The sequence below is a fragment of the Corvus brachyrhynchos genome, unplaced genomic scaffold, assembly GCF_000691975.1.
Source record: "Corvus brachyrhynchos isolate BGI_N302 unplaced genomic scaffold, ASM69197v1 scaffold544, whole genome shotgun sequence".
NCBI lineage: Eukaryota > Metazoa > Chordata > Aves > Passeriformes > Corvidae > Corvus > Corvus brachyrhynchos.
In genome coordinates, this window is record NW_008238325.1 from 3,446,720 (window position 1) to 3,472,178 (window position 25,459).

The 25,459-nt window shown below is 46.2% G+C and overlaps 1 long non-coding RNA gene across 5 annotated transcripts in view; it reads right to left on the reverse strand.

Annotated features, from left to right (window-relative positions):
• The window catches only part of LOC108446783, a 47,598-nt gene that overhangs the window by 12,362 nt on the left and 9,777 nt on the right, over positions 1-25,459 (reverse strand). For 3 of the 5 annotated variants that reach the window (XR_001862084.1, XR_001862086.1, XR_001862082.1), the window contains 2 exons: positions 3,019-3,632; positions 2,114-2,235 (listed from right to left, as the gene is read on the reverse strand). This is a non-coding gene — a long non-coding RNA (uncharacterized LOC108446783). The remainder of the gene's footprint in view (positions 1-2,113; positions 2,236-3,018; positions 3,633-25,459) is intronic. The other 2 variants (XR_001862085.1, XR_001862083.1) reach the window with 1 other exon arrangement.

The following is a 25,459-nucleotide window of genomic DNA, read 5'->3' on the forward strand; positions in this document are numbered from 1 at the left end:
ATTCCTGCTTTTCCCTTAGTACGGACAGCTGTGTATCAGCATTCCCTCAGGACACTGTGTCCTCCACAGAAGGGCCCGGGACAAAGAGCACCTTTTGAAGTCTCTTGTTACTCTGTACCTGTATTTCTCATCTCTGACAAGCCTACCCATGAAATTCCAAAAAGATAGTTATCTCTTAAAAAATAGCTCAGGCTGACCACTACTCTGATCCAAACCTTCCATGATACCTTTCTGTAAGCAAAGAACTACTTAAGTGGTACCCTTGAGGATAATGTTTCACATGTGCCTCATTTTGACACTAATGAAGGCTACTTTTTATACCAGCTCTGCTCTTACATGATTACTGCATTTTTTCTGTCAGTAGCACTTTCAATTCTATTTACTAGTTATTGCAGTTACTGCTTGGAATGCACTTCACTTTGGAAACAGCAAAGGCCCATGGACATTTTACATGAAAGAAACATTGATGTGACTCTGTTAAAGAAAGCAAAAGGCATTTTGTGGATTTTTGGATTTGCCCAAGTCCTGTATACTTATATTTCTTGATACTACTGCAGAGTACAGGAGATATTAACAGCTGTGCCTTGGCACCAGCACTGGCCCTGGCAGTCTGTGCCAAGGTCATGGCCAGTAGCCCCAGACTGCCCATCAGCGCCTCACTGACCTGCACTGAACCGCACGCTCACCGCCACACAACATTAATTCTGACTTATCCATGAAAATGAACAATTTTCCAATGGCAGAATGGACTCAAACTGGTGATCTTGGCAGACTTCAACCAGGTGAAAGTTGACGCTGTTACAGTCTTGCGAGCACAAAGGAACGCATCAGCCGTTCTTCTGACGTGTAACAGGGCCATAATGCAGCTCTGACCCCATGGCTCTGCCAGAAAATCCCTACACTAACATGTATTGAAGCAGTCTAGGCTGAGCTTGTCGTAAGTCTCAGATCTCTGCATGTTACTCATTCCAACGCAGACTCTAGGGCTAACCACAGTAGAGAGAAAAATAGCTGAGGACACAAACACCAGAATAATTTTAAGCATTCACTACTAAAATACTGTATATATTAAAAATGCTGTCAGCATTTACACTAAAATCAAAAGCATCCCTGATTTTAGGCTTTGTTTTACATTTCATGCTGATTTCAACAATAAATATGCAATCACAAGAACTTAGTTAGAAAGTTCAGCAATTTTTAAGACTCCTCAAAGAGAGCTTAAAATGACTCCCCAAAGCAAGGGACCTTTCCCAGCAGCCAGAGTGTGCAGAGGGGCTGTGTGGAGCATGGACTGGCAGTGTCACCACAGATCCTGCCTGTAACATCCTCCTGTTATGGGAGGATGAATCCATGAATAAGCCAAGGTCGAGGTTTGCTGTGCTGGCTGTTCCCACCCACTGAGGGCCCAGCCCAGCATGGTTCAGCCACAGCTCCTGTGGCTCTGGCAGAACCTCCCCATCAGCCATGTACAGGGCAAGACTCACCCAGAGGCTTCATGTGCCAACATCCAGTGGGACTGGAGACTGTCTGGCTGCAGGGGTGGCTGCTCTGCTGCCGAGGCACTTCCCAAACCCCCTGTACAGAGGCTGCAATCCCACCCCCCATACACTGTGGACGGGGGAGATGTCTGAGCTCAGCAGGTCTTGAAGCACTTCATCATCAGTTTTGCTTGTTTATTAGTGCTCCCCAGCCCCAGAAAGCAGCAGCACTTCACTTCCAGGCGAGCCACTGAGAGCATGCACCACCCTGGGTGGGACACAGGCGTGTGGAATGTGGGCACTGCTGCAGAGGGGACATGGGCACATGGGAAGCAGGCACTGCCATGGGTGGGACACAGGCACTGCTTCAGCTGGGACGTGGGCACATGGGATGTGGGCACCACTGCAGGTGAGATATGGGCACGTGCCCATTGCTTCTTCAGTAATTGTACAGACCTTCAGGACCAGAAGTTCTCATCCAGAATCCCCACCCTTTCCTGCAGTAGTTTCATCTTTTCTTTATTTATCAGAGCAATATCCTTCATAAATCAAAAGCCCAGGTCCTTCCTCCCCTACTGCAGAGTTCATGTGATACCAGCAACACCCAGAAACAGTGACTCCTCTGCATCACTCACCCCACACCATGGCCATGCTCCCGGGGCTGGTGAAGCAGGCTCCAAGGGCTGGAGAGTGAATCTTTGGGAAGTGTTGTCAGTTAGAAGGGTGAGTGTATCTGTTTTATATGTTTGCTGACTCCCTGAAAAGAGAAGAAATGAAACTCATTGAACTATTCAAAGTGAGGACTAAAATAAAATGACTCCAACAAGGAATACTTGCATTTAAAAAAAATGGTATGAGTATTACCAGCTGAAGAGGCTACTGTCTCTTCTAGAACACGCTGCTGCTGACAAGACCTTAACATGTTGGCTGGTATCACCACTAACACCTGAGACAGCAAACAAGAGCTAATCCTTACACTGCTCTTGTGCTAATGACTGCAGGAGATAACTGATGTCCCTGGCAAGTGTCCCATTTAATTCAATTAACTCCAGCCAGGCCCTGGTGATTGCACTGGTAGTGTCAGTCAGAATGCCAGAAGCCAGTTCTGGAGTCAGACGGTAAAACCAAGTCAGTCTCCACCATCCCTCTGTAGCCCAGCCCCAGCAGCCAATCCCATGGGTAGCAACCGACCTGGAATCCACAGCAGCTTCTACAAAAGTGTGTGGAAAACCATAATTCTTTCCCAAAAATGCTCATCTTTTTTTCTGAGAAAATGCAGGCAACTTATTTCATTGTATATTTTGCTTACTTATTCTGAAATGCTGGGTTATGTGTTGGGTTAAGTTGCAGTTTCATAGTGCTCCTGCCCCCACCTGCAGGTCCAAGCCAGTGGGAAGATCATGTTTCTCCTATCACAAGGGAGATATCAGCCAGCTGATCCGGGGGCACACAGAGCTGTTGGCCCCTCCAGGGCTTGCAGAGATTGAGGTGTCTGAGGTATGAACTGAAATATTCTGATAAACATGAAAAATAAACTCACCATGAAAAATTAAGCTGCAGGAGCAATTGGTATATCCCCTCAGTTGATACGATTTCCAGGTCTGTTTGATAGTAAAAAAATACTTTCCACATATTTTCATTTCCTTTTGAACATTCTTCAGCTGTGAGCTTCAACAGGCAGCGATGTATCCGCCAACTCCCATTATTCAGTTAGGAAGTTTTGAAATAGAAAGAGATATGCAGAGAAGTTGAGAAGTTTCCTTGGTGGCACTTATGAAGTATTAGTCTGGGATAGTAGGTAAAATCCTGAGAAGTCCGTACACTGCCAACATAAATAGAAAGTGTATTTAAAGATGGGAGATTATCCATTCCTTGACAGAGCTGTCATACCTACTCTGTTGTCAGTTCTTAGCAACAGTTTTATTTCAAGGTCAGTCCAGCACAAATAATGCCCAGAAAAGCTCTTCCGCTGGAAGACAAAGCCTTCAGACCTTCAAAAGGAGCCATAAGGACTCTTACGTGACCATCAGCTTGGACATGTCTCAGAACCAGCATGAGCCAGTGGAGATTTCTGAAGCTTCACTGAGTTTTTTTGTGGAAAACTCGTTACGGTGTTTCAGTCATCCTCCAGCCTTTGTATATCCTCTGGAATGGCTGAGAGCACAACAGGGAAGCCCAAACAGTTAACATGTCACTGTGTTGCACCTACAAATCCACTGGAGAACAACAATTCTCTGAAAATAAAGCTCAGCTCCTCTATGTCAGTAACTGGCTTCCAAGTCAGAAAGCCTGTGCTGTGAGTCCACTCATTAATATTAAATACATGTTTAAATAAATTTCTACATCCTATGGACATTCTTTCCATCCCATGGCTCGAATGGATAAAAGTGCTGGGCTCCTGGTACGGATGTTGGCACTCATCTCCCATTGTTCCCATCTATGTGTTTGGTATTTTCCAGAAAGAGCCAACCTCCCAGCTGTGCTCCAAACCCAACTGTGCCCAGGTGTTTCCAGACAGCCCAGGATACTCTATCAGGCACCACTTTTACACCAGTTTAAGATCCACGAGAGATAACATGGGGAGATCAGAGCTGTGCAGAAATACCTGCAAGCAGAAGAATGCCACAAGTGCAGTCACATTTGGAATTCCCACCCTTGACAGTGCTGAGGAATCCTGGGCAGGCTGACCTCGGTGCTGCTGCAGCCACGCTGCAACCCAGAGCAGGGGTGCACAGAGCACAGCACACATGTCCAGGAGAGCACCTGGCTGCACTCAGACCATGCCAGCAGCAGTGGGACAGAGCTGACTATCCTTCCTAGAGTGTCCCAGAGAGCCACAGGTGGCCACTGCTTGAAGAACACTCCAGTCCTTCCTTGCTGCTCACGGGTACAGGGTGGTGCATGTCTTTGGCATCCTGCAATTAGCAGCCTCCCCCCTTCAGATCTGTGAGTGAGTGAGCCCCAGCAGGACTGTGTTAAGCCTCATCTTTTGCCAGGTGGGGTGTCAGCCAAGGGAAAATTGTGCCTGATGAAGGCTGATGCCTGTGTGAGCCATGTGTGTGTGGCAGCAGTGGAACAGCAATAAAAAAATTGCATAAAAACCCCAGGGCCTTTCAAAGCATTTCTAAATATTGCCCCAATTTCCCTGTTGGGTGTGAGGTTCTAGGAACCAGCCACCCGCACAAAGCAGCTGTGGAGCCACGTCTAAAACTGCCTCACCTGCTGTACAGAAAGAGCTGACAATAGCATTAGCATGAAACTAAAATTAGAGGCTAATTGGGTTCTGCAGTCACTGAAATTGATGACAGCTCAGCAATTAACATCCCTGAATTTTCTTGACTAAAATAACCCTAAAATCTGCTCCCATTCATGCTTCTCCCTGCTCCATAAGCAAATGCTGTGGTAGTCTGGCACGCTTTGCACACAGGGGAGTTCTAGCACCTCTGCCAGGGCTTGTGCTGTTCCCAGCAGTTACTGGGGCAGGCATAGGTCTGGGAAGAGATTGTGCATCTGCAAATCAGCATCATTTCACAAAAAAGGGATGTGATATTCAATGCCAGGTCATGGGAACCATCACTAACCATCACCAGTGCATGAACACATACAAGACACGGTCCAACAGAAACCGTGAGGGGCAATGGCATGGTGTCCCCTGGTCCTTGGTGCAGGTAAGTCTGGCAGTGATGCCAGACTGGTGCTGCTGCTGCTCCAAGCAAAAGAGGGTGATACCAACATTAAGAAGTGAGGGAATAAAAGCATCTCCTGCTCAGGGTGTCAACACCAGCTCAGAGTGTTGGAGTGGGACACAGGCCCAGCCTCTGTCAGCACGTCTTGTAAGTGAATCAGAACATCTTCTGTTAAGGTGGGCAACAACACCTACTGAACCTTTCACTTGACCTCCCTGGGCTGCATCGCACATTTGGGGCAGAGCAAAACACACCGTATTTAACTGTACATGTTATTTACAAGTTGAGGGGGTTGTTCTCCAAGATCCAGAGTGAGAGATCAAATGCACTGCTATTACAGCTGCAAGCAGCAATTGCTCTGCATCTCCCTCAGACAATGTGCTGCAGACTTGCTGTGCAGGATATGGCCACGTGCAGCCTCTTTCAGGCTTTCTGTGCATGTGTGGCGTGTGCCCATCTGCCTGTGGTGTGCTCACCTGCCCTGTGCTCACCTGCAATTTGTGCAAGATATCTACGGTTTCATTTTTAGTTCATTGTTCTGTACAACATTTGGAGTTTCTGATCCATAAAAGCATCTTATGGTGGTACATTTGGAAAAGCCATGGCATGCTTCTGCCTCTACTCACAACTGAAGTCTCTGACTGCTGACAGAGCTGAGCTTTGTCCCTCTTCTGTCCCTTCCTTCAGCATCTGGCTTGATTTTGCTCTGGCTGGCAATTTTATCTGCATTCTCTGGTCCAGATGTTGCCTGTGGCTCTTCATGAGAATTTCCCAATTCTGCTGTGACCCATGAGGCAAGGAAGGGGCATGATATGAGGCCTGTTCCTCACCTCAGCTGTGATGAAGACTAGGCCATGGCTGGGCCCCTCCTGCTGCTCCTGCTCACAGACATGTAACTCATTGCCATCACCACACAGCTCATTGCAGTCGCTTGCTCCACTCTCCTCCTCCCTTCTTCCTACACTTGCTGCAGGCACAAAATGTTCCCAGGCTCCCACAGCCATGCCTGGGGCATGCCAAGTCCATATGCTGCTGTCCCTTTCACACACATTTCCAAAGGGCAAAAAAATGCACTCCTTGAAGATACACTTCTCTGTGCACCGTCCATCAAGCAGAAAGAATAAACCTGGCCAAGATGGCCACAAAAACATGTCATTGTTTAGCAAGGCTTCACTTGACACCCAAAGATAACAAATATATTATTTTGGGGTAAAGTAATAGAACCAGTTCTATTTCCAATGCAACATGCCTAACTTTTTCTTAAGTAAATCACTTTTGTACTCATTTGGTTTAAAACTCTTGGTGTGCCCAGAAGAAAAATGTCTGCATGTGTATTATATATATTATACTACAGATATTATATACCTCTGCATTATACTACAGACATCCATTCCTTCCACCACTTATTTCAGTATTTCAGGCTACAATCAGAGCACTCTTGGCTTTATTCTAAAACTCACCCCCATAGATTACGAGCAAACAAGTTTCTGCATTAGAAGTCCACAGCTCACGGCTCTCCTTGGCTGTCCCAGGCAGCTAACCCTGCTGGAGACGTTTGCTCCGTGCTGGCATTTGGAGGGGACCATGATGTTTTGCTGTCGCTGCCAGCTGGCAGATGCGTGCAGGGGCCTGGAACCCCCCCTCTGTGGGCTGCGTGGGTTCATCAGCCTCCATGCCCAACTCTGCAGAAGCCATCGGGCTCCATCCCCAAGAGCATCATCACGGGAACTGAGGCTTCACTTACAGCTGGTTGCAAAATATAGACCATGAACAGCATGGAGTTTAAGTGCCAGATTTTTTCTTGACTGATTCTCCCAGCTGGTGGTAAGTTCATATTTCAAGGTAACATCAAGCTCATCAGTGTCACAAACAATTGCTGCCTTAAGAATCAACAAAATCCTTCCCTTCGTTAAGTCTCACCTGAAGAGTCCCCACATGCAGGAATATGTCTGACAGCTCTCTGGGATACCAAGGCATAAGCAGCATAAAGACCCATGTGCTGGGTGAAAGCTCAAACCTGGGGCTGGAAATGTCCTCCTGAGCAGCAGTAATTGCAGCTCACATCACAACATTCCAGATAACAACAGCTGAAGGTCCCTGTTTCAAAGTGACTGAACATTTCAGTGCAAAGCTGAACTCTTGTACTCATCACTGCAGCAGCCTCATGGGGCTCATTCTCTTCCCTGTCCCCTAACATATGTGAATTATCCTCCCAAATAGCTATTTTTCTACCAACAATATGCACATCTTTTCAAAGGCAAAGTGGAAATCCCTGCAAGTATTTCTGGTGCTGCTTCCAGTCAGAAATAGCAGTAATCTGATCCACAAGAGAATTGCATTTCTGTTGCTGAATTCCTTTGTACAAGTATCTTTGCTTTGAAAGAGTTTGGCAGCAGTGAGGCACAGGCTAATTTTACTTATAAGGTGTGAATCAAAGAAGATTTGCAAGTTTCTGAGTCACAGAAAGGAAGCGTCTGTGGCCTTTCACCACTTCTGTCAAGAGAATATGTCACAGTTCAGCTATTTTAGATCCAACTTCAGACCGCTCACTGCGCCCCACAGATCCCCATCTCCCACCACCCTCATGCTCTCCCCAGGCATAGCAACCGGGACAATTCCAGTCTTCTCTTGGGACCTGGGGAACTTCCAGCCTTACTCAAACCTGCTGTTGTTAATGGGATGCATCACCACGGGCTGCAGTGTGAGAGAGTTGAATAAATTTAATTTGGCAGAATTCAGCAGACACTTTGTGAGAAAAAGGGGTGACCAAGGAAAGGGCGAGCTACTCCCCACATCACACAGCATTGAAAGCCCTGGGAAGCTGAGGGCCTAAGCTACAAACACTGCTGCAGCAGCAGCAAGCTTCCAGGGACTGCACTGTGCCTACAGCCTGACTCTGCTACCACATAAACAAGGGACTATAATCAACCAACTCCTTCTGTGCTCCTGTGCTGCCATGAGAGCTCCCACCCGAGGCCAGGCTGTCCTGAGTGTGGAGACAGCGCTGCTGCACTGGCTGTGGTAGCTCCAAGGAGCACATACAGGTGTTCAGCTCTGCTTCCTCCAGTCCCAAAGATTTCATGGTCTCTGAGATGCTGTTGAGGCCACTTCTAGCCAGCAGCTGAACCACTGGGGTCACCCCAAACACGGGAGTTCATTCTGCCCAAGAGATGAGGTGGGGCAGCCTGTGCCCACAGTACCTGGCAGCATGGCCCCCCTGCATGGCTCCCAGGGTGATGTGTACAAGTGCTCCCCTCACTTTTTATCTCTTTATCCACTGCTCATGACAGACCTGATCTTCTCCAGGCCTACAAGGATATGCCAAGGACTGGCACATTACAACATGTCATTCCACTGTTACCACCTGCTGCTCTCTAACCCCAACAGACCATTTTTCTGCCCTGTCCCAGACTGGGGGTGACAACACCATCTTCTGCCTTAAAACAGGTCCTCAGGGTTTACAGACAACAGGCATGGTATAAAAGCTGCACAGCAGTATCAGCAGGAGTGGAGGGGGCCTCCACCTTCCAGCAGCCTGTGGGATCTGCCCATCGAATACATGGGTGAATTCTCCCATAAAAGTCAGTATTGGGCATGCTTATCTGGCTTAATTATTTCCGTTCACTGCCACATTCAGCCTGATCCAGCACAGCTCCATGGCTCCACAGCCATTGTCAAACTAAATTCTTCCCTGATAGTCTGTGGACATGTGTATTTGTCATCTGCAATCTATTCCTTGGTTTCTGGCATGTATTTTCAGTGCTTTCTCTCAAAAGCTGTTTCAGATTTCCCTGGGCTTCTCCCTGACCTCTGTGAGTAAAGCCTCACACAGTTTAATTGTTGACAGCTGTGTCAGGAGAAGTATTTTTATGTTCCTCTTGCTGCAGCACATGAGCTACTACACAAAGGGTAGCCTGGCTGTGTAATACACCATAATGTGGAAAGCAGACCATGTCTTCTGAGGGGGGGGGGTGGGGGGGTTTAACTGTCTGTGATGTTTTTCAGAGATAATTGCAGTTCCAGACATGAAAATGCTGACAAGTAAAAGGCAGCTGAGCAAACAGGTGAAAAGCTTTAAGTACTGGGTTGGATAAAAGTGAATCTCTCCTCCTTTCCAGGACCTTACATTTCAGTTTCATGGTAAAGAAAAACACAGTTAAAAAGAAAAAAAGAAACTCACTTCTGATTTTTTTTCCCCAGGCAAAAGATGGGAAATGCTGCGGACTAGATTGTTCTCCCTTTTCTGCCAGGCTGAACTCAAATCTGAAACATCTGTTCACATAACTTGAGACAATCTCTCCCAGTGTAAGCTCAGACTCTTCCTGCCATCAGTGAAGAACTACCAGTTACGTTTTTTGTGGAAGCCTAAGAATCCAGACACTTCTCATGTTCCCTGCAAGCACTGAATAACAATGGGTTCTCACTACCGGCAAATCACTTGCAAAGAAAAATTAGCATCTCTTCAAGGATTCTAAATCCTAAAATCTGTTTTTTCTAGAATGACACTGTACACATTATCCTTCAGGAGTTATTCAAATTGGGCAGTACCAGGTATATAAAAGAAGTATCTCACCCAGCACAGCAGGGTTAATTCAGGTGATTGCAAAGATAAAGGGCAGGGGAAAATATTCCATTTTCAATATAGAACCACAGACTGGTTTGTGTTGGAAGAGACCTCTAAAAACCATCTTGTCCACCAACCCCACCATCAGCAGGGTCACCTTTCATTAGACTGGGTTGCCCAGCCTGGACTTGAACACTTCCAGGGATGGGCAGCCACAACTTCCATGGACAACCTAGTCCGCTATTAAGGTACAATCTGCAAGGCAGAGAGTAGGATTTTAGCTGAAAGTATTGAGGACCGAATTTGCTTGCAGAGCTTGCACACAGCCCTGGGTTCAGGGCTCACACTCCTCGCTGCATCCCCAAGCTTGGCAGAAGAGGACCTACGGCCCATGCAGAGCTCAGTTCTCATAGAAATGCCTGTGTGTATGTACGTATAGAAGGAACACATCTCTGGCTATACAAGTACCAGAAGTTCAGAAACAGAGCAGTGGCAAATCAAACAAAACGCTGCAGAGCTGTGCACGATCCTAACCCTGTCCCTGCTCTTGCAGCCCTCCAAGAGCTCTCTGTATTCAATATGTTTTGGAGCATGAACCCCATCCTGTCAGAGAAACAGACTGGAAATCAGGGTTCCTTTCTGATTCTGCTTCCAGTTCTCTGTGTGTGTGTACAAGTCACTTTGTTTCCCTGCTGTTTTCTCCAGACTCACATGACATGATGTACAAGTGGGGACTGTCCCCAGCTACAGACCTGCACAATGTCCCAATCAGCGAACTGGATTGGAAGTGAAGGGTTCTGGAAGCCACAGGGGAAAGGAAAAAACAAGAAAAAAGAGAAAAGAGAGAAAAGAAGAAAAAAAAAAGAAAAGCGCACGTACTTCACCGTATCCAGTAGCTTTCTCATGTGGAGAAATGCCATCCTGATTATTTTTGCCTTCTCCCCACACAGCGGTAGATGGAGCCCTGCTTCCCTGCTCTCGCCAGCCCGGGGATACAGCAATACCAGAGATCCCAGCTGTAGGACCTGCCAGCACTGCTGCAGGGGACAAACCTGAGGGGTTACACAGGAGGGACCTCGGGCTCACAGCTCCTGCCTGACTCATGAAATTTCCTGAAACTTGAGAATAACAAAAGTATTCGACTAACCACAGTATTGCCTTTTCTTCCATTTAGGCATTGGGTAATGTTTCTTTCTTTTGTAAACTGTCATCAGGATTACAAGGAATTCACCAGTTTTATTTCTTTTGCAAAATATGGAATGACAAGTTTTGCTTGCCATATTTAGAAAGAACATATATAATAGTTGTATCACGGTCGTGAGCACTGGAGACTACATTATCCAGAGGATTTTACAGGAACTAAAGGTCAAGGGATCCATGGCCACTTTCTCCACCACTGCTTGCAGCTCTAATGCCTGCAGCCTGTGTGTGACAGCAGGACAGAAAGGGATGAGGGAACACTGGCAGCCATGTGCATCTCTGCAAGCTGAGAAAAATTATATAAATGTGGATGTTGATTTTCTCTCCCTCCCCATCTCCAAGTGCTCCTGCAAGTGACACTGGTACAGCCTGCATGGATGCAGGCAGCCTCTGGAGTCATGCACCACTTGGCCAGAACTACTACTGCAGTTCCCTCAAGACATGTCAGCCAGGTCTTCTACAGCAACAGCTGACAAATGGAGTATTTCAGAGCAGTGAGAGCAAAATCCACAGAATCACAGAATATACTGAGTTGGAAGAGACCCACAAGGATCATGGAGTCCAACTCCTGGTCTTGCAGAGTCACACCATGTTCCTGAAGGTATTGTTCAAATGGTCCTTGAACTCTGTCAGGCTTGATGCTATGACCACTTCTCTGGGAAGCCTGTTCCAGTGCCCGACCACACTCTGGATGAAGAACTTTCTTCTAATATGTAACCTAAACCTTCTCTGACAACTTCAGGCCATTCCTTCCAGTCCTGTCACTGGTCACCATAGAGGAGAGATCACTGTCTGCCCCTCTTCTTCTCAAGAGAAAGCTGTAGACTGTGATGAGGTCTGCCTTCAGTCTCCTCTTCTCCAGGCTGAACCCTCAGCTGTTCCTTTTATGGCTTCCCCTCAAGGCCCTTCACCATCTTTGTTGCCCTCCTTTTGACACTTTCTAATAGCTTAATGCCTTTCTTATATTGGTGTGGTGGCCAGGTGAGGGCACCCCAGCACAGAGCAGAGCGGTACAATCCCCTCCCTTGCCCAGCTGACGATGCTGGGCCTGATGCCCCCCCAGACACAGTTGGCCCTCCTGACTGCCAGGCTCTGCTGACTCATACTCAACTTTCTGTCAACCAGGACCTCCAGGTCCCTTTCCAGGTGCTGCTTTCCAGCATCTCATTCCCCAGTCAGTCTGTAGATCCAGGGTTGCCCCATCCCAGGTGCAGAATCTGTCACTTTCCCTTATTGAAATTTATGCAGTTGGTGATTGCCCAGTCCTCTGATTTGTTGAGGTGTCTCTGCAGGGTCTTCCTGCCTTCAAGGGAGTCAACAGATCCTCTCAGTTTTGCATCATCTGTGAACTTGCTCAGTATCCCTTCAAGTCCTGCATCCAAGTAATTTATGAAGATGTTGAAGAGCACAGGGCCAAGGGGGGAGCCCTGCAGAACCCCACTAAAGGACCAGTGCCAGTCTCATGTCAGCCAGCCACTGTCACCCTTTGCACCTGACCCGTGAGCCAGTTGCTCACCCATCACATGACATGTTTATCCAGCTGTGAGATGGACACTTTGTCCAGAATGATATTATGAGAGACAGTACCAAAAGCTTTACTGAAATCTCAAAAGATTACATCAACTGGCTCCCTTTGATCAGCTAGGTGTGTTACTCTGTCATAAAAGGAAATCAGGTTTGACAAGCAGGACTTTCCTCCCATAAAGCTGTGCTGGCTTATACTGCTCTCTCTTTTTGCCAAATTTTTGAGGGGTTGGTTTTTTGTTTTGGTTGGATGGTTTAAAAATGCACCATGCACATCCTGCTTCATTCTGCTGCACATCCAAGTGCAGGCTTGACTGTGAATAAGAGCAATCCATGCTGCCGGGGAAGGCTACCCTCAAAGCCAGTGTACAACCTGTTGTTCCCTGGAAACATGTACTGCTAGACAAGAAATATATAAAACCACATTTTGTCTTGTTTTAGATTCTTTGAAGAAGACCATGTTATGCTCGTAAGAAAACTGAGATCATCGCAGAGTTATATGAGATGCTGGAGATGATATTTGCCAGTAAAGTAACTCAATATACATCTATTCTGGCACTCAATAATTAAAGAGAGGCCCCCAGCAGTGAATTGCAGGATGATTTGCTCACAGCAGCAGCTCTCCACACTAGTGAGGTGCCAGAACCTGCAGTCAGGCACTCACAACTGCACACCTCATCTGCACAGTCCAGCTTCGAAATGTGAGTGGGCAGTGTTTTTAGCAGTACTGATTTTTCATTTCTCCAAACAGAAATTAACAGCAGAAGTGAGATTAGATACCCATCCCTGAAGATGGGGGTTTTCTGCTGGTTAGCCTAGAAGTGACTGACTTTCTGAATTCAAGACCTTATGCTGCCTCTGATCCTGCCCCTGATCCTGACCAGATATAATGGTCTGTTCAGACAGGATCCATGCCCCAGCCCTAACTGAGTAAAAGTCTAGGTAAGGACTTTGGCATTTGATCTTTACAAAGCAGAAGCTAACAGGTGACAAATTAAATACTTCAAAGTAGTGAAAATTAAACAGTCCTGCAGTCATGAGTGTTGGCATATGGAAAGCTGCCACTAAGCTAATAATGGAATTGTCTACCACAGCACAGAGGGAGGTCCAGGCATCACAGAGCAGCCACACATCTGGAGACTGGGAACACAGCCATTAGCAACCTGTGTTTAAGTAGCACATTCTTGCTACCTTCCTGCCAGCTGCTCATCTTCTCTCACCACAGGCCAAGGGCAGAGGCCCACAAGCAGTAATGTGGCACTGGGGACAAACTGGAGCAGCCACATGCACAAAGGAGGGTGCCTCAGTAGAACCCTGCCTGTCTGCATACACCTGCTTTATTCAAGTCACAAAAAATGGGCAACTGGTTCATCTGTCACATACCTGCATTTGCATATTCTGGACACCAGCCACTTTCACTGGTTCCTTCAGGTATCTGTGAGGAGTGTAAAGCCGCTGGGGGATGACTGTTCCTGGCTCACTCCAGCCTGACCCCAGCACAATTTTCTTGTGTGCAGCAGAGACACACTGCTTAGGAATGGGAGGAGACTCGGAGCCAGGAAGTGGAAGATGAACCAAACATGCAGGTATCACTCACAACCAGAGACAGAGAATGATTTCCAGACAGGTGGGTATGGAGCTTGCACAAGGTGTTCACCTATTAATGAATGACAGAGGAAACTAAACTGGGACAGTGGCTGCAGCCAGACAGCAGACAGGCTACTCACCAGCAGCTGCCTGCAAAAGAGAACCCAGGCAGGGATTGGAAAACCAAAGCATGGAATGTGCTACAGGAGCCAGCAGCAAGAGCTTAGATGTATGATACAGCTGTAGGAGGAGAAGGACACTCACATGAAACATCCATCACCACATGCACAGCTCTCCTGGAGATGCCAGATGAGGCTGATTCACAGCACTCCCCTCAGTGTCGTCCTTTCTGTAGCACAGAGAGCTGACAAGAGATAACGAGCACTAAAGAGCAGAAGGGAGATAAAGCACTAAAGAGAAGAGGGACATAAAATGCTGGAGAGGAGATATGCATGAGTGCCCAAACACACACAGGAACAAGCTCAAGTATAAAGAATGGGCAGCTTTAGCACTGAATCACTCTTCTCTTCCTGAAGTACCTGCCCCATGTACTTGAAAAGACTTTCAAGGTACCAAGTTGTATCACTACTGAGCAAGCTGGATAGCACAGGGCAAACCAAGTGCAGACAGAGCACAACCATGCTCGTTAAGGATGTATCAGTCTATAGAGGAGCAGTTCATGCTGGCTAAGGGTGGCTGGGAGAAGATCCTGCTCCCAAGGAAGCAAAAGGAAAGGAAATTCCAAGAAGTTTCTTGGCAGTCTAGTTCTGTACCCACTGACACCCACTGCAAGGGGTATTTGTTGGCTTAAGAGATGTACCATTGGTGTTGGCAACAACTACAGCATGGTTAATTAGGCTACCTTCCCTTTTTGACAATAAAAGAGACCCAAGTGTCTCAGATTCACCAAGGTGGATTTCTGTCCAACTGCCCCTTTCAGAACATCTCTGAAAAAAAAAGTCTTAGGATCAATCAGTATCTGGTTCTCCAAGTTCATGCATAAAACACCTGGTGCATCCACACAAGCTGCTGTTCAGTCAACCCTGATACTGATTGCTCATAGCAAAGACAAATGGACACAGGGCTCTCCACTGTAGGTGTATGCTCCAGAAAAATCTAGTCCTCTTTGCCTGCAATTGTAGCAAGAAAATAAAACTGCAGAAAGAACCTGCAGGTTCTTCTATTTAATGTTTCAGTGCTTCCCGGTCAGAGGGATGGTCCTGCACCTATTAGTCTTCCCAGCAAATATAGCTGCTGTGTTCCATGTGTGCAAGGCCTCCAGAAGTAGAATTTAGATGACAATTTCATGCCTACAGAGACTTCACTTATTGGTACTGCATCATCTGCCTGTAGAATGAGGCTTTTACATCACGTCTGATTGGGAACATGAGCTTCCAAAAGCCCAGAGCTGCATCAGGTGAGCTTGTTGTTGGTCTTCTGATAATGTTCCTTTGAGCTTGCCAGAGCACGAGTTTGAATCCTGCAGCACTGACTACAGGGGACACATCTGGGATGGATTTCTTCAGGACTGGCCAAGTTCCTCCACCTGTCAGGAGGAAGGGATGGCTTTTTCCATGCTCAAGGTATGGATTACTGTGGCCAGGCATAACAGGGAACACTTCTGGAGGCCTGCTCTTTCCTCAGCATAGGGTGCTAACGATGGCCAAAATAAAGATTTTTAGCACCAAGGATGGCATCCTGGCCTTCTCTACCCGTGGCTCGTGCATTTCCTCTTTCTTTGGTCCCTTTATGCTCTCTTCTGCTGCCACCATTGTCTCTGTGCTCTCCTGCCCCTGCTTTATCTCAAGCAGTTCATAACACAGTAAATTGTGAAGGGCAGGAGACAGGAGGAAGAAGCACTGGGAGGCTCATGCCCTCTTATTCCCTTCGTCCATTTCTGGGAAGGTGACACTGGACCATAGCAATGGTGTTAATACCACACAGGGCAGCAGCTCATGAATTGAAATAGCAGGAACATTGACAGTAGTCACAAGTCTCAGAAAAGAAAGGTGATGTGGAACTGGCTTGTTCATCTTTTCCATGACAGGAAACATTTCAACCCCTGTTATCAGCACAAACATTGTCTACACCTATCATGCTTTGCAACTCGCCATACTCCATGTTGGGGTGACGTGAATAAAGAATGCCAGAGTGTTACTTTTCCCTTCCACAGAACAAGCTCAAAATGCAACAAAACTCAACCCTCTGTTGTTTTTTGCAGGCCCCAAAGCATTCAGCTGCTCAGTTTACTGTGTCACAGCCCACGGATGTATCAGCCCTCTAAGTAAAGGACGCTGGTCACCCAGAGCCAGCTGCTGCAAGGACCACAGGACAAGTAGCCCGTCCAGGCTACCAGCTGTCAGCCAGCCTGCCTCAGCCAGACAAAAATCCTCCATTTTTGATCCAAATACATCAACAACCGAGTAAAGAGGCAAGGAAGAAAAAGGGCAACCAGCTCTCACAAGCACATACACAGCACTGTCTTCAGCTCCCATTTTTCAATTATTTTTCTGCTTTATGGCCCCTAACACAAGAGGAAAAATGGAGGTGAGCTGCAGAAAGTAATCAGTCTCTCTTTCAGCTTCTCATGCATTCACACCAAAGCAGAGCTTGGATCAGGGACACCCCCAGGAAGAGCTGGAAAACACATTCAAAGCTTTGTGAAGAATTGCTTTTACAGGACACAGGTTGTTTTGGAAATCACAAACAAAGGGCACTGAACTATAACAAGTTTTGAAAGGTCAGCAGAAAATTCCTATGGCATTTCAGACACAATAAAACCTTATGACTTCATAATGTTAATCAGAAATACCACAAAGAAGCCTTACTGGAAATCACAAGTGAATCTTAAAGACTTTGATCTAAGCTGGAATCTGGCTGCTTCAGATATTGCTGCAGAAAGGTTCATAACCCTGAAATCAACAGAAAGGACACATCAATGAAGTACATGTAAGAATAAGACCCATTGGGTCTTATTGGCCCTAACTCCGATTTAGTAAAACCAGGATAAGATAGGATGTTAGCCTTGGCTTCAATGGTTCTGAGCTGTCCCTCAGACAAAATCTGTAGTAGAGGAGCTGAACTCTAAAATTAGACAATGAATTAGCTAGATTTTTTAAGGATCAAATTCTTTGTATGCTTCTCACTGAAAGCTGACTCAAACAGCCTTCTCTTTAGTGACTGTACAGTTAGATTTTGGGGCATCATGTACTCGTATCGGGCCAAATTGCTACAATTTGCCTCTCTACTTCAAGTGAAGGTTTCCTGGGGAAATAGCTGTTGCAGTAACGAGCCATCCCTGTGGGCCCAACAGCACAAACTGTAGCTCACTCTAACATACCAGCTACTCCAGATTTCCTTCTAACCTACATTATGCACAGGTGGGGTTTCATCAGCTGTAATTTCACTTCATGCAGAAGGTGACTGTCTCTCACGCATGCAGCATAAGCCTGCACAATGGCTCAGCAGCCCCTGGGCTCTGGCTTTCAAGGCTGAGAGAGGGCTCCAGTCCCAGGGTGTCATAGGTATCAGATATGTGTGTGTATGGATGAGGTACACAGTTGACCCAAATCTGGTATTTGTAAGTGCAGCTTGGAAATATAAAACGAAAAGGCAGATATTTTATAAAAACTTGGCTATCAAAACAGGAAAGCAAGAGAATATATGGGCAAAAATCTAACTTCAGATGACAACCAATGCATGTTTGTTTTATGGATATCAATTATCTACGTAGGCTGTGAAAAACACTCAGAATAAAGCAGGGATGTCCCATGGTTTTCCTTTTCACTCAAAGACAGCCTAAAGCAGCAGCTTTGGTGATTTGCTTTCCAGAGTTTCTCAGGTTATGATGTAAGGAGACAAAAGACATCTATGACTGAACCCTGCCTCTCTGCCTCTCTCTACTTCATCCCTCTCTCCACTAAGTGTTTTTTTTTACCTTTTCTCATGACTAACTGACTACCTGCTATGCCAGTCCTGGTTTTCCTCCCAGATGGCAAACATCCATCTCCTGGCTGCACTCACTTGCAGGAAGCAGCAAACCTGCTGCCTCACTCCCCACAGCACTGAAACAAGTGACATGAGACTAAACTTCACTGTAACCAAAAATGTACCTAATCCACTGAAAAGTGTGGGGCCAAGTTTGCATGACATGCTGCTTGCAGAAGTCTCAGACTTGGGGGTAAAACAGAGCACCAGTTTTAGGTGTATGTTATGTGGTAGATGGAGGCCGCTCATTCCACTGTTAAGAGGCACATGAACACAGAAAAACAGTGTTAGACCCAGCATTAGCGGCTGATCATTGCCATGATGGGAGAGATTTATCCTGTAGCACCAGATATTAAAGCCTTTACATAGTATGCAACCTGCTCAACAAACCCAAGATCAGGAGACACAGACACCTGTAGAGAGGATAAATAAAGCCCAATAAAAAGACAGAGTTACAAAGACATCTTTAATTCCTGTCATGAGACCTAGACCGAGGATGAAGGCTCTGTTCTATGTGCCCCACAGTCATCACTACCCTCTTCCTTTAAAGGGATTGTCACCTCAGTAACCCAGCACCCTCTGGAGCGAGAGTTGTGAGTTCTCTCATCAGGCCACAGAAAAGGCCAGCAGAGAGCACCAAGCCTAAACCTATGAGTCTGAAGTTATTTGAAGACAAAAGCACACACAGAAAAACCTCCCATTTAAAACATGGGTTATAAAAGCCAAACAGTTGTGTGCAGTACTGTGATCGAATGCCATCCTTATTCCATCACAGCTTGAAATAGATTGGGTAACAGGCAAACAACTGTAAAAATCCCGAGCTGCTGCCAATGAACACGCAGCAGGCAGCGGCACCGTGCTGGCTTGCTTCACTTCCAGCACTGTGGCGTTTGTCCAAGGAAAGCCTCCATTATGCTTCAGGAACACACTGACTGTCAATACATCCAGAGGAACCTTGCTGGTAAACTTTACATTGCAAAGGCTCCACAGGCCCCAGCACTACAGGCTGAGCATGCCCAGACCTCAAGAGTACCCTCAGCTAACAGGACATAGGCAAAAAGCCCTTATTCCATTTATCCAGTCCATAAGACAAAAGCTAGGCACATGATTCATGGTCTTCCCAGATCTTCTGAACCCCTCTGTCAAGCCTAGGTAGTTCTCCAATTTCAGCTGCTGCCTGCACAGGCTTTGTTAGTGCTGGAGGCTGAGGCTTTGTACCAAGCCCCAGGAGTTCAGTACATTCTGTTCAGAGTGCCAAAGGCACTGAATAACCACTTACATTTGCATTTGCCTAAACATAGCCTAAACATATTGCAAACAAATAGTAGGAATAAGTTTAGCACTTGAGGCACAATTAAAAGCTAAAAACACCAATCAATAATTTGGTCCTTATCCAAAAAGACCAAGAAAAGCCAATAAGAATAATTGAAACAGTATTTTTGTACTGCAGCAAAAAACAAAGAATAAAAAGGTCGAGATGTTTGCCAAGAACTTTAAAACCTATTTTTAACCAGTCAGTACATTTTATGAGCTTATCTGTAGATAAGATAAGCTGCTAAATACCATTTCTGGGGTTTAGACTTTCTGCTACAGGCATATGCAATCTCTCTTGCTGCCTGAGCCTGACTGCTTTCCTCTCTAGCTGCAGCAGGATCGCAGAGGTAGCCAGCCTCACAGCAGAGCTGCTGCATTATGAATCACATCATGCTCATCAAGGAAAGGAGGCTGGAGTGTTGAGGGTGGGCTTGCGAGAGCCAAGAGACTCGGAGTGCTATTCTTGGCGGCACCAGCGAGTGACCGCATGACCTTGTGAGAGTGACTTAATCACTGCATGGATCAGCTTCCCAGCCTCTCTGTGTCAAACCGCAGTGCTGCAAACACCATGGAGGCTGCTTGCTTTAGGGAAAGGAGAAACAGAATGAGACTATATGAAAAAGAAAGGAAATAATGAAGTGCATGAGGATGCAGTCACATTGCTGATTTCAAAGGCAGCTTGGACTGTGTTTGGAACAAAGGCTCTAACCCACGTAATAAAAGAGAAATAAAGTGTTAAAAAAATGAGCAGCATCCCCACCCCCTTAGTTATTTTATCCCTCTGGGCATTGGAAGAGGCAGATATTACTGTAACTGAACACCTGTGAGGTGTCTGGATGCTGCTATACCAGATGAGATTCATCCTCCCAACGTCCCTGCATGAGGGGAGGAGGAGGCCAAGCCCTATTTGGTCTGGAGCTGGTGTACAGAAGAACACTCCCACAGTTAAGGACAGCCCCTGTCGCAGTATGTGTGATGTGCACCAGTGATGTTTTACTGCAGCTCTGCCTGGTAACAGCACAGGATACAGCCCACCAGTGGCAAGAGAAATCCCCACTCATAACTGCTGTGAGCTCACCCTGGGCAGCGGCTCAGAGAGCACTGTGGTGCCGACAATCCCTGACCACGGGCCCTCCAGCCAGCCCAAGGCACAGCGGGGTGTCAGCTGGGCTGCCTAGTCACCAGGAGTTTCACTGAAACTATCTCAGCCATGCCAGACAGCAAGTCACTGATCTGGCGCACCCTGTATCGCCTGCAATCATCTCTGCCATAGGCATGCAACAGTCTCTGGAAGGAAGCACCCCATGGATGCTGGAACCCAACAGGTTCTTGGTCCATGCAGTATTCAGTGCGTAAGTGCAGCTGAGGGTTCCTTCGCTCTGCTGACAGAGCAGAGGGGGCTGCTACAACAGCCAATCCCTCTCCATCCCAATCTAACAACAGTCACCTACAGTCCCATTTCTCTCAGTTTCTGTCCAGTTGCACAAGATTGCTTTGGCTGCTGCCCAAAGCCAAGATCCAGCTCTAGGTGACTTCAGGAAGCCATTAGCTCTGCTGCTGCATCGCAGCAGGATTTCATTCCTCTGTAACAGAAGGGTCCAACTTGGACATCTTACCCCCATGTCCTCACTTCAGGATCACAACACACCGCAGATCACACCTGGAAAGTGCCTATTTAATCCTAAAGGTCTTTTCCAACCTAAACAATTCTATGGGTCTGTAAGACTGCTCTGTAAGAAGGCCCTGGCTGCCGCTGCAATAAATGGGAGTTTCCACGGAGGACAAACCAGTCACCACTTGCTGTGTTCTGGGGCAGGGATTGGTTTTTTCATATCTACATTCACAAAACCACTGTCATCAGTTATGTATGTCTGTGTCAAAGCTGTTTTCCAAAATACTGCTAGCCACAGCAGCAGAGAACAAAACTGCCATCCAATTACCACATCCAGTTTCAAAGCCCAGGCAGATCCTAGATTGCATCCTGCAGCCTGGATTCACAGCTCCACCTCAACATGCCACCACATGCTTTATTGGAATGAGCTGCCTCCTCTTCCTGTGCACCACATAATCTCACACTTGCTGTTTTCACTCCTTTCCTTCTAGGTTAGCTGTACCTTTGCTGAGCAGAAATACTGCAATTCGAAGGAAAGTAACAGTGACAAGTCACTTCAAACAGTGACAGTAGCCATGACTGCTAACACATGGCACAGCAAGGCTGCTGAGCAGGGACTGTCATTACCATTTTACAGATAGGAGAATAAACCCTTTCTGAAGGCAAGGATGCAAACTGGCACTTTCCAAGTGACCAGATTAGCTGCTTTTGAATGCCAGTAATCACTTGTGATTGCTCTCCATTTACCACATTAATCCCAGGAGACCACGCATCAGTGACTCGCTCTCCCTTCTGCCCCTGAACAGCCACAGATCTTCTCATCTCACCCCTTGATCAGTCACCAAACACCCTGTTATTGGACAACCTCTCTGGCAAATCAGTTACATGATTAACTCAATTTGAATAAACTCTGTACCTCACCCAGACTGAAGTCCCCTCCTGCTTCTCCAGAGGGTTTTGTGTGCCTCACAAAGGCCCATTGGTTCCATCACTGCAGTCTCTCTTCGTTGCCAAAAAAACTGTTTATAAAGCCCCAAAGCTGCACAGATTACACAAAACTTAATGTACACAAAATCATGTGTGCCACTGGACTGCCATGTCTGACGGGATCCTGCTCCTGGCACAGGTCAGGGATTCAGTGTGGGGCTTGGAACCGGCCTGTCTTGAAGCAGCCAGCAAAGTCAGCTACAGCATGAACCTACAGCACAGGAATTCTCTGCACTGCTGTCCTCGTCACTGGGTGCAAGGCAGTTCTCCCCACTGCCAGACACTCTCCACCCGAAGACTTAATTTCAGGGAACTCCTTGTGAAGATCAGTGAGCAAGGGAGAGGCTGAGACAGTGGTTCATAGTGAGACTTCTGGTTCATAGGACCCAATTCTAGCCACCACACACAAACCCAGTTTTAGTTTTGCTACCTCTCCCATTCAGAGCAGCCTCCATGACAAGCTCATGCTGTGGTTCCTGCAATTCCACAGTAACTTTTCCTGTTAGTTCTCTATCTACACATGAATTCTAACCTCTTCATCACAGCCAGAAGAAGGATTTTTTTTTCCTAGGATTTACTAAATCTTTTAATCTTCTACCCCTGGAATCTGTAATTCTACTTTTTAAAGTCCATATTCATGAAGGGAGATTGAAGTGACCAAACTGATGGTACCAGGGACAGAAGAAATCCTATTTTTCATTCTTCAGCTGCACTTTATGGCATCTCATTTTACCATTGCCAGCCAGGGAAAGGCTTACATAAGAGTTAATGCAGAGATTGAAGTGACTTACAGAGCATTTCACTAAAAGAAGAACACCCTGCAGAAACTGGGAAGGAACAGGATTTGTGTACAGTGCTCTGCTGGGGAACAGGACAGCAGCTGGGACAGGTGTGATCTCAAGATTTGGCAATACTAAACATCACTAAATACCAGAGAGACTTGGACATGCTGGAGAGTGTAATGAAGAGGCATGAGGATGATGAGGGTGTAGAAACACCTGACATACAGGGAGAGGCTGAGAGAGCTGGGAGAATGCTTTGAAGAGAAGAGCTGGACTAAATGATCCCTGTAGGTCCCAGCCTCAGCTGTCCTTCAGTTCTGTGAGAAATAGGGAGAATGTGATTTGTTTAGTCTAGAAGGAGAAAGTTGAGTGGGCATAACAGATCCTTTGGCAAACAGAGATCCAGATTTCTTCTTTCCCATACAAATCAAGAAGAAACAGGCTCGTTTTGGGGAATGTAGGCTAAATTTCTACAGGTAGTGCTGGAGCAGACAATGGATTGATATCAGCAGCCAATTCAAAGAAGAAAAAAGGTTAAGAGCCATCAGGATAGCCAAGGTATCCTGCTTCAGAGGGAACCTGACTTAGCACCACATTTCACTAATTTAAAAGAGAGCTACTCCCTGCCCCCCAATGTCCTGCTCCCCCACAACCCCAAAACTGCCATGCTCCAACTTTTTTTTTGTATCTGTAGCATGTGAAAGGCACTGAAATGCCTTTGTAAAGGCTCAGAAGAACAATGCATCTTTTTAGAAGTACTATTCCAGACGCAGTGGTAGTTTTCATTATTTCAGAGCTAGAAAAGCTGATTTAAAAAAAGTGAAAGCCACAACCTTCTGAAAGCTGGAAATGCACATTTTCCCAATTATACTCTATGTTCAATAAAGACACAAGTTAATCCAGTCTATGAATTCCTCAAAAACTGCTTGAAGTTTTCAAAAATTATTTTTCAGTTCATTTAGGTAAAGCTAAAATCAACAGAAGTGTTACATGCTGTTCAAATACCTTTGGTTCATTACAAGCTTGGTTAAGCTGTGGCCACCTAAACCCACCTCTGAGCCTCTCTCCCGTGGGCACTGAGACATCTTCCTGTCTGGTTCTGCTCTCTCATCCTTTCATTTGAGACACCAAACACTAATGTTCTGACTCCAAAGATTTGGGTCTTGGCCTCGGTTTCACATGATAAGAGAAGTGAAAGTGATACTACCAAAAACCTTAAGTACCAGCAATTTCTTTATTGAAGCAAGAGGTTGGGCCCCATTCTCTGCTGAACTAGACACTGGAAGAGACTGGTAAGAAAAGAAATCTGGTCTCAGGACTCTGATGAATTTAACTTGTTAGTAACTTGTTAGAAATGTGCATACTGCACATCTAAGCAGCAATCAAATACCCTAAAAACACCCTAAATCAGCCTGAGAACAGAAAATGTTTCCTCAACCAAATATTACCTTCATTCCAACCAATGCCTGCATTTTTAGTTACATTGCAAATGGTGAATTTGCTTTCAAAAGCTTACAGCTTTCAAACTCTAAAGTACACTAGCAAAAATAGTCAGTTTAATTACCTAGAAGCCAAATTTGGGTAAGTAAGTAGTGCACAAATGGACCACCTACTTGAAGCCCTGCTCTGACATACACTATTCACTGAATCCACCTTTGTTTGCTTTTTGATATTTTTAAGTGTTCCTTTATTTTAGTCTACATTTTTCTTAACAAATTTATCTTCAATACAGGAAGAGGGTCTTCTACTAAGACCATTTCTACTTTTGAGCTGAAGTCATGGAGGAAATCAGGTGAATATATAATCTTAAGTATATTCCAAACACTCAGCCCCACCTTGTCCTTTAGAAGCACCTGACAAGTGACATTAGTCAGTGCTGCTCTATGTTCCATCACCATCTGTTTGCAAGAGCTGGAAAGCTCCGTGCACAATATGGGATGCAATAGGGCAGCAGTCACTAGGACAGGAGACAAATGAACATGGACACTTGTGTCTGCCTAGCTGGGTGGGGATCCATTTGTACACATTTTTTTTTAAACAGCAGATAAGTCTATGGCTACAGATACAAAACCAGCTTTTCAGGTGGCAGCTTTTAGGGAGCTGGCAATGAAGCACAGCCTGTTTTGGTGGCCAACACCTACTTGTTCATGACGGAAAGGCACAACCAGATGATGCAGCTGCTGCAGGACAAGTCAGATCAGCGCAGCCTTGCACTCAGTCAGTGAACAAACCACCCATGCACAGACATCTCCTGCTGCCCACTTGCCTGCTATGCATTTGTCCAGTGCTCAGTCCCATGGGGCTGATCTTTGGGCAGATCCCACAGCCTCTGGAAGCACAAATAATCACCACAGATCACTGCCGTTGGTCCTGCTGATGTCAGGCTGAGCATCAGGGCAAACAGCTGACTGAAAGGTGCTTTACTTTGACCTAGCAGACCGGTAAACTGGGGTTGAAATTACTCAAAGGCAGAAAATAGACAGGCAAAGCCAACTAAAACCAAGTTATCTTATGTTAAACATCAGTTGTTCCCACTAACATGGCTGACAACTGCTGGCCTGTCTCCATAAGCAGGGACTATTGCTGAGTCTCTCCAGCACTAGCCTGGCAAACTGGAGGGGTTGTGCAAATTGAGTCACACTTGAGAGCGAGCAGAGATCTGTCCTGCCTTTTTGATAGTGGAAATAAAGCAAAGCTTCACAAGGAAGGATGTTATGGGCCACAATCCACACATAACA